The sequence below is a fragment of the Puntigrus tetrazona genome, chromosome 18, assembly GCF_018831695.1.
Source record: "Puntigrus tetrazona isolate hp1 chromosome 18, ASM1883169v1, whole genome shotgun sequence".
In the NCBI taxonomy this organism is placed as follows: Eukaryota; Metazoa; Chordata; class Actinopteri; order Cypriniformes; family Cyprinidae; genus Puntigrus; species Puntigrus tetrazona.
Window position 1 is genome coordinate 24,976,496 of NC_056716.1, and position 12,190 is coordinate 24,988,685.

Here is a 12,190-nt window from a genome sequence, read left to right on the forward strand (position 1 = left end):
CATATAAAGCAGTTTGTAGAACTCTGATAAATTTTTATGTGCAATGAATCTAATTTATGAATCCATGGAGAGGCAGATGCCTCTTAAGGCTGCGGCCTGGGATATCAGGTAAGCCGCTGCTCTAGTTAGAATAATGAAATGAAAGTTATGGCAAGAGAGGTCAAGGCAATTTTATATAGATAACTAAATATTCATCAGTTTGACCCTAAAACCATGCAATGATTAATTGCATCCCTGATGTGATCAGAATTTAAATACAGTTTCAAAACCATGAACTCACTGAGCTGAGACATCCAAAATTAGCAATTTGTGCTTAATGCATGAAATATGCAGTGTGTGGTACAGCTTTGAGTCGACCAGGTCATTCTGTTCCTGATAGCACTGTTTTTCTAACAGGATGTCCTTCCAGAGAGGTTGTGTGATTTTTGATACATAAGTCTATAACCAAATTAGAGATTATAGCTGAAAACTGTAGCCCTCGCATTTGTTCCCATGATCCCTAAAATGTATTGACATTGGTAAAAGTGACTTTGCTGACGACAAAAAAAAAACAGAGGATATTTGTATTTTTTGGTGACCTTGTTACCTGGCTTTGGGTGTTGCTGGTCAAAAATGACCAGCCTGCAAAAATTGCTTTTGAAACTGAGTTATTACAGGCCTTACTAATCTTAGTTTTTGTACCTATCTAAAACTGTGGTGCATTAGATCAATGAAGCCAGCAACCAATCAGTTCTAAAAGGAAATACAAAACAAAATAATTATATTCAGTCATAATACTGCATAATTAGATTTACATGAAAAAAAGTCTGGTCATTTTTGATAAGAAAATGTGGATATTTTTTTTAGCACATCACAGTTTACTTTATTTAGTGTCTATTTTGCTTTACACAATATATTTTTCCAAAGCAGCTTTACACAGTAATCAAAGCAGCTTTACAGAGAAAACCAAAGCAGCTTTACAGTGAAAATGCAAAAATAGAGCAGTTTTACACAGAACTTACAGACAATCTAAGCACTCCTTATGCATTCACCTTAGAATGAATACATAGAATATTGAGTGACATGAGGTTGAGTATGATGAAAGAATAATAATTTTCGGTGAAATGTCCCTTTAAGTATTCTACTCAACTTCTGTTCCAAACCAGTATTATATGAACATTTGAGTCTGACCCAGTTTTCTGGCCTGTGTGGTGTGTAAGATCGGTGTGGGTTGTGTTCAGTCCTCATTAATCACTTCTGGTTCTCTTAGGGCTTTGTGTCATCATCACACACTCACCTGCTCCATCCATCCACATTTCAATACGCCATCGCTTGCATACAAATTTCTGCACGGTAAAATAATTAATATTGCTCAGTACGGATCTGTGCACATTGAGAGATATTACATGGAGATAGCAGAATTGTGATTATAAATTGTAGTTGAGTAATTGAGTATAAATTGGGAAAATATGCTTTAACCTTAACCCTGAGCCAATCCAAGATGTAGATTTTTTTTCATCAGAGTTATGGTTTAATCAGGTGTTTGGAATCTCATTTTGACGGCAACCATTCACTGTTACAACGTTCTCCATATCTGTTTTGATGAAGAAACTCACCTACATCTTTGATGGCCTGAGGCTGAGTACTGAGTTTTCAGCAAATGTTCATTTTTGAGTGAATTATTCCTTTAAGAGAAACACCAAAATGAGTTTTGTTATTCCAAACATTGTTAGCAAACAGTACATAACTCAAATACACAACATTTCCAAAATGAACGCTGGAAATTACATTCATACATCATTATGACAAACTCAGAATATTCATCATAATGAATAAGGATGTGAAGTATCCATACACCAGTTTGCAAAACAGGTGAAAAGAATCACATTTTCCCCACAGCTTCTCACAGCCAGCAGCCAAAAGTGATTTATTTCTTACATGCTTGCTAGTTGAAAACTCCAGTGTTTCTTTTTCTTAGCTTTCCAAATCAATTAGTAGATCAAAAGACTAATTCAATCCTTGAGGAGCTGTGCTTAGACAGATATTCCCTAGGAGCCTAGAGGAACTCATCCATAAAACATTGAAGTCAGTTGTGTCATTCACGTCTCCGATGTTACACACCGACTAGCCTACGCTAACCATTCTGATCACGTTGCTCCTAGTCAGCCCTCTTAGTGTTTGCTTTTGAGGTAATTAAACTGCATTTGATGGATAACCTTGTTAAAGAGAGAAGTTTAGGTAATGATAATCCAATTAGATGTTTTTATCTACTGGAACTAATACAAATATATTCTAAATTATAGCACAAGCTGCTGATGTTGATATACCAAGAGAACAAAGCGCGTCAATTTTTTAGAGTGATATTTTGACAGATTTCATAATGTACCAACATACTGAGGAAGAAATAATACATGTAATTACAAAAGTCATGATTTCACTATTGACAAGAGCTTGACTAAAAACAAGCAAGAATTGACTATTTCAGCTAGCAATAATGCCACACATAATGTCATTTGGCACAGACAATTTGTTGTTATAATGACGAGCTCCAAGGCTTTTTGTAATAACTTAAGAACAATTGGACGGCATCTGTTGTTATGGAGGAGGCTTATCTCAGAGGCTTGAGAAATCTCTCAGAGACGGTGCGATTTCCCATTATGTTTCGTTGTTTAGCACCACTGAGGTGCAAACTCTGTTTAACACCCTTAGACAGACTGACTGCCCTCATGGGGAGAAAAAGGCATTAGAAATGACTCCGCTGGTTATGAAAAATATTTATCTGTCTGAGAAGTTTCAGAATTATTCCCAAAGCGCAGCAAAGTTTCATATTCCAGTATTAAAAAGTATTTTCAAGTGTGACCATTCCTGTTTTTTTTTTTAATGCACAGTGCTCGTATATGTTTTTGCTGTTACACACTGTCAAGTTTAAATACCTCACAACATGTCAAAGTATAGACCAATTTATTCTTTTGCATCATTTTGCCAAATGTAATATGTAGCACATAGCACATAAAAGCACATAGAAAAGTTGTCATCTCGAGAATAATTTCATTTTGAGTAAAACAGCATGCAACAATCACTTAATCTGAGTACAAGCTCCACTCTTCACAACAAAGGTAACACTCAAGCATTTATCACAACAGACGCTCTTCTAAATCCTTTTCTCATCAAAAAAGGGCAATTCATTTTAGGGTGACCATCACTTCTCTGTGGATATCTCCATAAGGATTGCTAATCTGCCTAAAAACTGTTTTGTCTTTGTTTTCATATATGATTAAGGTAATAACCAAAAAGTGGGCACAAAAAGAGAAAGTGGGATGTATGGAGAAACGTCAAAGCAATGCAAATATGCATACATGTAAAATATGCTACAATAACACCAATGGAAATTATTCATATTTATGATTCTTCATTAAATTCACTGCAAAAAACAAAGTTGCAACCAAATGTAGTGCACTTGCTAGTGACACATAAGAGCTGACTTACAAAAACGTTTGAGAATGATTTGGGGCATGTCCTGTTTACATTCCCTCCATTTATTTGCTTATTCCTACTGTGCCATAAATAAGGCATAAAACGATTGAGATCGTTTTCTGAGTAAATGTTTCAACATAAAATATGGTTTTGCTCACTGTTAAGTTGTTCACAGCGGACGTCCAGTAAAGATATTGGTTAGATGATTTGTTGATGCATTGATTTGATTTTTCTGTATCCCTGCACTCCAGGATGTCTGGCAGGTAAGCCCTAATCACTACTCTTCAGGACAACTAAAGCATGGGGAAAGGTATTATAAATGCAAATTCCCAGTAAGGGCCCTGAATCTATGTTGAAAGGTCCTCTCCAGGAGATAATTACATCTTGCTTTGATTACGTTCAGAAGACAAGATTGCAATAAAACTCATAAATAATTCAAAGCCCATCAAGGGTTTTTTTTTTTTTTTTTTTTTGGAGGTTGAGGCCATAACTCCTTTCATTCCAGATGTTATATTCGTTGACATGTACACAAGTCTGTTTGCTTCTATTCTAGACTTGAAGGGTAAGTACACCACTGAGTAAAACTTGTTAAACAAGTGTTGTTTAACAATCCTTGAGAAAAACTGGTTTTATTTATACTAAAGCATAATCATCATGAGAATGTGTGAAATCTTTATAATGATTATTTTTTATGAGGTGATTCATGCAGGTTTAAGTTAGAATTGATAGCATTTTCGAATTTAAGACACTGTAAAATTAATTTTAATCCATGAACATATATAAAGAACTTTTGACATACAAGAAAAGCCCTTTACAAAAAATAAAGATGCAAGATACAGTGGTCAGGCATGGAACAGAATGCAGTGTCTGAGACATCTTTTTGAAATTCTTTTAATCTGACTGTGATCCTCAAAGTCTAACTAACTGAACAAATATATGAAAAAAATATGTGCTTTAATAAGAGAAAATATAACTTTATACATATTACAAAAGAGTTTAGAGCAAAATGGAGTAATAAAAGGCTTATTTTCCTTATTGTTCACTGTCAAGGAACATTTAAAATCATACAAACACAAGCTTGCCACTTGCCAACGAGAGTGTATACATACATAATGCATAACAGCAAAGTGTTTTCACTGAACAGACAATTTATGAATACAATCTGAAAAATCATCATATAAATAAATCACTTTTATTCTTCAGGTTTATCAAGAGTCTTGTTAAGATGCAAATTTTAGCCTGAATTCACAGGGCTCTATCTTTGGGATTCAGTGTGTACCTCTGTAAAACTGGGGCTCCTGCTGATGAGCTTGTTTATCTTGTGCATTAATTTTTCTCTAATTGCAGTCATTTGTACCATTTAATAATTGTTAATTATTAACATGATTCATTCTCTCCCCTTTCCTCCGCTTCCACTTGGTTAAATACAATACATCTCAGTCTCTAGTATCTCTCACAATACTGAAAAACATAGTGGGTGGTTCAGCGGTGAATTACGCATTCCAGACTATTGATTGGGGTCGTGTGATATGGCCTCTGAGTGTGTCAAGCTCCTTTATCAGTTGTAACTGTCCTTATTGATTTGGATACGAGTGTGTGGGATGGAGCCAATCACAGAGAGAGTTTTGCGGAAGTGACCCTTGAAGCAAATGTCTAACTATCAAACCTCTGACCTTTCCCGCATGCATATTTTATGGCAGCCGAATTGTCTTCGGTTAACATGGACCAACCATGCATGGTGGAGTGCGATGTTATGATATTTCCTCCCGCATACGTCTGTTCTGAGATCTTCGCGCTAGATGTGAAATGTCAAGGGTGTGTTTGGAAAATTGCCTGATACACTGAAGTTTTCTGTAACGACAATGAGACGTATCTTCGCTGCAGCGCATCTGGATATTGCCTGTAAATGTCTCTCTTTTTTTCACTGTCTCCTCTGTGCAGAGAGAAGAGCGGATGGCCTTCTTTTCGATTCCATGAACTAACCAGGCTGGAGGCTTTTGTGGATCCCTCAGGGCTCTCTCTTCGCATACATACATACTCATTTACAAACCCATCATTCCTTTTGATAATGCCCTCCAAGCTCTATCAAGAAGATGACTTTATTTGAATACAGCAGGATAAATGAATAACAATGCACAATCTTCTGAGAATAATGCCTTAATGATTGAGATGTCACAGAGGATGATTTATCAGAATATTGGATGATGCAATTTGCCTGTTTCACTTAATGGGAAATAATGGCGAACAATATTGTGTAAATATTAAAATTCGAACGTAACAGGTTTTTATGAGTTTTGTAGGTCAGGGTCATTGCAAAAATACGATGAATATGATAAATTCTCCATGCTCTGAATTAATATCATTTTCCTGCATGCTTTCAGGTCTGTATTGTGATTGCTGGAGGGCTGCTGAGAACTGTGGGAAGGAAGGAAATGCAACATCAGACAGAACAACAGAAAGGTGTGACACGATGTTCATTCTGCTTTTTAGCCTTTAGAAAACTTGTTTTATGGAACGGCATTAACTTTTCCTATAAAATGCTTTAGGGGAATGTTCAAAGTATTACATATATAAATCAATTCAGTATTAAAAGATTCAATAACAACAAAAACATAAATGCCAAGCACTTTGTTTACATTGTATAAATATTGGCTATAAGTCATATCGGTGTACTGAAAATGCATAGTGTGATGAGTGGCTATTGCAAAACTGAAAAGAAAACGTACCTATACATACATATCACTGCAGGTTCCAGCTAAAATGACCACCAGAGGCAGTAAACCTCCCACAACTTTTATTTCTTTTCACACAAAAGTACATTTCTTATTTGTAAAAGCTCATTTTCACACAGTTAGTTGCAGAATGTTATGAATTCAAAACAATTTTTACTCTGTTGTTACTCATACAGCTTCATATGTCTGAGTTTTCTAGTCCAGTAGGTTTACTCGGTAGCTCCAGAGCATTAATCTGTAGCGACACTCACTCGATATTCGAATTCTGAACTGCTGCAAAATGTACCTCGAGCAGCAATAAAAAGCCCTGCAATACGTACCTGTACCAAACTAATAAAAATGTGCCATGGTCACGGATTAAATTTGTGTTTAACACCATTTGCTGGACATTTCACTTTGAAACTGCTGCAAAATGTGAAGTAAGGTGTGTAAGTACGAGGTTGCAGAAATCAGAAATGGCAAGACGTATCTTTCCATTGCATCTAACACAGAATTGAGTAAATAATGAGCGTCCATCGGATTCTGTCTAAAATGGTGCTATGGTGGTGAATCTTTGAATAAACTCATTATTTTAGTTTTCTTTCTATACAAAAAGTATTCTTGTGGCTTCATAACGTTACAGTTAAACCACTAACGGAAGATTTTGTTTGTTCTCTACAAACATTTTTTCAGCTTTAGTCACTGAAGTTATGAAGTCACTTCTTTTTGTCTAAAATGAAAAGGGCTCTGTTTAGATGTTAAAAGGGCTATTTCCTAGTTGTCAGGACACCCAAGCAATAAAAGACGTACCTACACACATCTTTTTTTAAAACACGGATGTCTGAATAAATACATGATTGAAGTGTTTCCTCTTATATTACTTCAGTTGTGTACAACAAAACCAGAAATTTGTTTAATAAGTAATTAATAAGTAAATAGGGTAACTTTTGCTTTCATGTTGACTTTAATACAACACATATTTTGCTGATGGTTTAATCTTACATTTTCAGTTCAGTATGTTATGTAGAAATATCATTGTTTCCATTAAGGGCATTTTTAGTTTGCAGTAGAAAAGAAAATATGAGTATGTCTATATTTAGGTAAATAATATTTATGCGCTATATTCAGTAGAATGAATTATGCATTCTGTTGAATAATGAAAAGACAAAACTGTACAACAGAGCAGGTGATGCAAAAAAACATCACTTGAGAATTGCCATACTATTTTCTGCAAAGATTATGTATATAATGGTGAATCATTGTAGGAAGTATAGTATATTATGTACAAAAGCTTTCATGTAAAAGTAGATGTCAGTCTAAATATGTCTCAATTGGTTGAAACTGAAGTTTCTGCGAGATAAACACTAGGAACGTTTAACTAATCACTGAATCTTATGGCTGGGATCATTCACATTATACCTGAGGCATGGCCCTCCGGCTCTTAGAACAATTTGCTGAAGTTGCTAACCTCACAAGGAAAAAAACATGTATATAGCTTTAGGAAAAATGTATAGAAAACAAACTGCTTTTTAGTCACTGTTAGGTGTGTGGTTTTATGTGATTGCCTGGATGTCATGGATTTAGCTGCACAATTTACAAAAATAAAGCTGTTTAACAACACGTTTTAGAAGGAAAGCATTACCACATTAGATGGTAAAGTCCAGGTGACTGCAATTGCAAGGACCCACATTAACCAAAATGAAGACCCTTGCAGCCACAAACAGGGGAGTTATATGCAATGCTCAAGCCACGACATGAAATATCAGAATGAGCTGGTGCACAGCATGGCCGGCCCTCAACGGCTCTCTTGCTGCAGATTTATGGGACAACCTCCAATCATTTCCCCCCGGAATCCATTATTTCTGCCTCCTTTCTTCTGTCAAGGTTGTGGGTGTTGAGTTGAAACGACTTTTCAACCCAAGTTTACAGTTAAATTTAGTAACTGTTTTTATTTCACTTTCTGTTGGCTATGTGCATGGGCCATAAACAACAGAAACAAAGTTGGCAGAAAAGAAACTACATCTGGCATATGTTTTATTTCCAGTTTCCACTGTCTTCTCCAAATTGACTTTTACAGTCACAAAGCATTGCGAAAAAACAAACACGGCAGTAATGTAACATTTATAGATCAAGTCCAGTGGCAGTTTTGACTTTCTTCATCTTAGCTGGAAAAATAGTGACTTTATGGAAAATGAGCTTTTGATTGAGTCCTGATAGAAATGTAGATTAAAGAAATTCCTCTTATGAATGTGTGGTGTGTGGCAATTCAAGTAAAAGCATTTCTTTGAAAAATAATGAAGCTCAGAACAGAATGACCCTAAACTGCATATCATCAATTTTGTTGATTAAAATTATACCTCAAGGGTTCCTTGGAAGATTTTATTCCAATAGATCTGATAGTGGTGAAAACTGCTCATGGTTTGATTGCACAGGTGTATTTGATTAATGAATTCATAAATCATGAATTAGGGTTTTATGTTGTTGCGTTGGTTAAATGCTGTAAAGATCTAGATTATAGGGTGCTGTGAAAGATATTCATATTTTTGTATACATATAATTTTGAATGCAGTATCGAAAGCAAACCTTGCGTGCGGCAATCATTTAGCTTTGTGGAAACTTAAGCGTGGCCCTTAACATCTGAGCAAATCAAGGACATCATAATCTTAAGGAAATTACTCTGTGTTGGAATTACAGTGTCTGAACAGTGTTTTTCATGTGTTATCACAAAGCCTATCAAAAGTTCTGTTCGTCATTTGAATTCTTTGAAGTTCAAAAATGTCCCCTTTTTGTTGAGGAGAGAGTACTGGCCTTTCATGTGCAAATCTAAAAGGATGATATTTCCAATACAGGAAATAAAAGGCCCTGAGGTCATTGTGCTAATGCAGAAACTCTCCGAAAAAAAAAGTACTTTCCACTGATAAAACAGATTTTGTGTTTCTACCCAGACTTTCATGTACGTTGTGTCTGTACCGTAAAATAAAGAACCTCAGACATGAATATTAACAGTCCTATGTGTACCAATAAATATATGCCAATTGTATAATAATGCTGAAGGCAGATGAAAGAAATTTCCATTTCCTTGCATGTCCTATATTTGAATATCAGTTGATTTTATGATGAATTTCTCATTTTATTGCTCTACTCTCTAAAGAATCGTTTCAAGATATAATTATTTCACATATCTGAGCAACGTCTTTGTAATATAGAATATGCACGATGCATTTCAAGGCAACAAGAAATCAGATTTGACCCTGTTTGCTTCCCTTAGTGCACTTGGCTAAAAATAAATGAATAGTTCACCCAAAAAAGTGAATGTTGAAGTTAAAAGCATGTTTGAAACATTTTTAATTACTTAAAATGCTTCAGTTATGCATTATGTGTTCAAAATTAATTAATCTTGGCCAGTTGCAAATATCACATATCTTAAATGATGTTGTTAACCTATGTATGAGCGTGAGAAAGAGAGAGAGAGTGACGAAGCTCGACACATTGTCTCAACCCATGATTCTTTGTGGTTTTCAAAAAATGATCCTCCATTCGATTACCCTTTCTTGATTTTCCTCCTATTATTCATCCTTTGGGGACTCTCCATACGTTTGCGTGAACATGTTAAAACAGGCCAAAATTCAACATTTAGGAAACCCTGAAGTCACAATTCATCGCCTAATTTGGAGGTGACGCTATCATCTGAAACATATCTTTGAAACATGGCCCTCTGGCTGCCACCCTACCGGTGCTCATTCCCCCCAGCAGATAAAATCTATGAGCTTGAAGGGTTTTAATGAGGCAGAAGATTCCTGTTAGCGATGGCTTTTTAATTATCACAAGGACCACTTCCCTCATCTTCAAAAGGGAAAGAAATGATTGGATGCATCTTGTTGAGGTTTTTGGCACTATTATGGCAGGACCTGAAAAAAATATACCATGCTTTAGCCTTTTATTCAACCCCAGTGACTGTGATTTCGCAAATCAGACTGAGTGTAGGGTAAAAACATGAGGGCCCCCATCGACCGATGTTTCATTTCTTCTTCATGACAGTGAAAGCAGACAGAAGGAGAAGGTTTGCGCAAACATTGGAAATAACCCAAGGAAAACATTTCTGTGCAAAGATCAGTTGTCAACAAGACTCGCCTTGAATATTTGAGAAATGTGTGAAATAGATATTTGTTGCTGTTGTCTGGGTCTGAGTGACTTTCGTCTTTAGAGTTTACACACTTTTTGTACACTCAAAAAAATGTGCACTCACACTTGCAAACCGACTGTAAAAGCTTTCTTGCTTAATCCTTATCAAATTTTTATGTCCCAACAAGATACAACAGCTGAAAACTCGCGTTTTAGTTTCATCCTTCCAGGCATTACAAGCACATATGAAGTAATATGTATTTGTTGGTCTTTTGTGGAACTTTTTTTAATAATTCAGGTCCATTTTACATCGAATTGATGCAATACGCTGCAAAACAACCATTCTGTATTTAGAAAAACCCTTACTGGAAAGAACTTGTTTTTGCTTTCACATTATATCAGATTAATTTCTCTCTAGGCAAACAAAAAAGGGGCAGAGACCATTTATGTTACGCTGAATGCATTTTCCTATATAAGTGCTTGAGTTAGCACAACTGAAAACAAATAAGGTGTCTTTAGTTTACATCATTACTTCTAAATCATGTCGCTGTTGAAGGACAAAACAGCAGTGGGACGTAAACAAGAAATCAAGTGGCTGTTACCAAAACAAATTTATTTTTGTCACTTTGGGTATCCTTCGTAGTTCAATGGGCTCGCAGTACAAACACAGTGCTATGTCATACTGTGAGGGACACCCGAGAGACTAGATTTGACTTTGAACATTTTTGCATCAGGGACCTCATGAACATATTGTTTTAAACTAGAGGTAATGTGCAAGAATCTCCATTTTCCCATGATGAATGCACATTCTTTGATTGTGTGGAAACGATCTCTTCAGAGAAAGGCCTTTCCCGATTTCAGAAAGTTGTTTGTGGTATGTTTGGTGCTGTCTTATGGGCCTTTGAAACACTGATTAAAGAATTTGCATTCTCAGGAAAGAGAGCAGGGCAAATTATAAAGGAACAGCAAGGGAATGCAGCGCACCGTGAGAGATGAGTGTACTCTGCGGGGCAGCTTAACATTTTCACACTGTATTAAAGTTCACACTTGCACAAACAGTTGTTTACAGACATTACGTACAATAGTAGTTGTGTCCAGGATTTTAGGCAACTGAAATCAAGCCTTCGTGAATATTATGGATTTGATGCTACTACTTTGATATCCTATCTCCATCTTTAGGGGAGCTCAAAAAGGAGCCATTAAAATTTGTGATAAAACAGTTCCCCCAAGCTGCCACCTAAAAATGTCATTTCAAGCGCTAATGGAAATTTTCACAGGCTAGTAAAAGGAATAAATAGGTGACTTTGCATTATTGGTTAACCTGTAAAAGTGGAAGGCATAATCTGATCCTCTGTAGTCTTTTTTACTTCATTTCTGACCTCGATGGCTCACATGATAATGGTTACATGCTGTTAATTTAAAATTCTGAACTGAAATATGTTCATTTGTAAAATAAATATAAAATATATATATATAATATATATATATATATATATATATATATATATATATATATATATATATATATATATATATATATATATATAAATAAGTAGTATCAATGTGCAAGGATTTTAGGTCTTGGACTTAATCTTGGATTAAACTTTCATGATAGTGGTTGTGTTGTGTGCATGGATTATTTACAGTATGACTATTAGCACTTATAGAATGTAAATGTATACCAAATAAATGTTTGACTCCTTCTGTAATTATTTAACCTTAAGGTCAGGTGGATTACTGAAATAAATTAAATTCACACAAATACATAGCTACTTTTAAACAAAAGATAATAAAAAAAGAATAAAAAAAACAAGCATACGATAAATTTGAAAGAGTCATAGAACTATTCAAGGCAGATTTATTAAACCTGCAGTTTGATTATGAAAGCTTTATAAGTGCAAATT